The sequence below is a fragment of the Otolemur garnettii genome, unplaced genomic scaffold (genome assembly GCF_000181295.1).
Source record: "Otolemur garnettii isolate 467f Iridium unplaced genomic scaffold, OtoGar3 scaffold00002, whole genome shotgun sequence".
NCBI lineage: Eukaryota > Metazoa > Chordata > Mammalia > Primates > Galagidae > Otolemur > Otolemur garnettii.
In genome coordinates this window covers 26,980,284-26,982,526 of record NW_003852397.1, presented here as the reverse complement: position 1 = coordinate 26,982,526, position 2,243 = coordinate 26,980,284, and positions in this window count along the sequence as shown.

Genomic DNA, 2,243 nt, shown 5'->3' with positions numbered 1-2,243 from the left:
AAAAAAAAAAAAAAGAATGTGTAAGTATGTACGAGTACAGTGGACCATGTATTTATTAAATGGGGGAAGGGCTACAAAACTCCTTTTGCAGTAACTTCTGTAAGGAACATAAATGTTTCCATCATGTGATGGTTAATTTTATGCATCAACTCAACTGGGCCTTGGGACACCCACATACCTTGTTAAACATTCCTTCTGAGGATGTCTTCTAGGGTGTTTTAGGAAGAGATTAGCATTCGAACTTGTGGCCTGAGCAAAGCAGGTTCCCTTCCTGATTTGGATGGGCCTGAAAAAACAAAAAGGCAGTCATTTCCTGGCTGCTTGAGCTGCGCATAGGTCTTCTGCCTTTGGGTGCTCTTGGTTCGCAAGCCTTCAGACCTGAACTGGAATTGCCACCATCAGCTCACCAGTTCTTAGGCCTTTGAACTACACCACTGGGCTTTCCTGGGTCTCCAGCTTGTAGGTGGCAGATATACATTAATAGACTGTATATCTCCCATCACTTCTCCTTCTGCCGGGACTCCTAATATGCTTCATTTGTAAATACACAGAGTGAATGATGAATATGCACAGGATATCTGATCCCAGTCAATTACTACTTGGGAAGTTAACGAACAAGGACATTGTTTAAAGTATTATGAACAATTTTCTAGCTAATTAAAATTGTTCATTATCTCTTTATCATAACCCCTTTGACTCCTATGGTCTGTGTGTATGGAAATTAAATACTTTGAATGGAAATAAAAATGCAGTAAATTATCTCTTCAGACTACCCTGTTTCCTTCTGAAATTATTCTATCCTAAAATCTACCTAATCCTGGTTGAGCCCTCCACCAGAGCCCAGGGGTTTGCTGCAGGTTGCGCTAGGCTTGGAGCTCTGTGGAGAAGGCCATATCACTTTTCACCCAGTAACCTTTGGTCCGTTGTCCTGGTGCTCTTGAGTCCTTTTATCAGTTGGTCACTGTTTAACTCTGGGAAGAGACACACTAGAGAGCAGGTGGGTTCTCTGAGATGTGCAGAAGCAGTTGAAAGTCACTGAGTGTGAAGACATGTTTTACCCTACATTCTGAGATGTGAATGAAGGGAATCAAGAGTTCAGATTTTGCGTGGGCAATCAGGTCTTTATTCCACTTGGGTGCAAGTGAGCTGAGTTCGAAAAGGAAGTCAGCATGTGAGTTAAGGTGGATGGGAATATAAAAGTTTGGAGGGCTAAGGACTGGGGCATTCATTTCTTCCTGGGCAGAACATTCTATTTGGGCAAGTCTCTACATTTGGCCTTCTCATCCAGGTCTTTTTAGTCTATTAGGAGGCAGAATGATGGGCATGGTGTCTCTTTGACTACTTCCTGTGGTTGAGGGTTGGCGTGGGCTATCTGTAAGGAAAATGGGAGGAGGAAGCAGTGGTGTTTACAGGAACACTTTTGGGTCTTCAGTCTGAACTGGTTGATATCCATGTAGGTTGAGGATATGAGCAGTTGTTTTTCAGGTGACTAACTGGTTAATAAATCAGAAGATGAGGCAGAGGATTACTGGTCCAAAATGAAGACTGGGAAAGATAATAATTAATGGCCCTAAAATAGGAAATAACCAAGGAGGCCAGGAATTGAATAAAGACCAGGGATTAGATGATTCAAGATCTGTTTGTCTCTGTTTGATTTGTTCTTGGAAATCTTTTACTTTGCCCATGATCATTCCTGACTGGTTCACAAAGAAACATTCCTCTCCCCAAAATACATATGACTCCCTTTTCTGCTTTAATTAAATCTAAGGCTCGGCAACATTGAAGGACTACTGCAGCTAGAGTTAATTTGGAATTGTAGGGTGACTAGAGTCTGCTACTTTTTCCATGTCTTCATTAAGTTCTAGGGAGAGTTTGTGGTAAAAGTGGGTTGATGTACTTATGCCTGCAGTGCCCATCTCAATTCCAGCCACTTTGCCTGCTCCAAGGAGTACAGGGAGGATGACATCTCTTTTGTGTCTGGAAGTAGGGGGATGCATCAGGGCCTGAGTTAGAGAGGAGGTCTCTCACAAAAGGGACTTGAGAGGTGGTGGTGAAGAAAACTTGGGTGCAAAGACCAGAATGGCTAGCATGTAGGCACTGATAGTAGCATGGCTGCAGAGGAAAAATATTGCCAGAGGGGTACATTTGGAAGCAGATAAAGGAAAAGTTGAGATGATGGAACAGAGATCAGGTTTTCTAAAGCCCACAGAGTCTCCTGTACTGGTGAGATTGAAGCAAGTTAA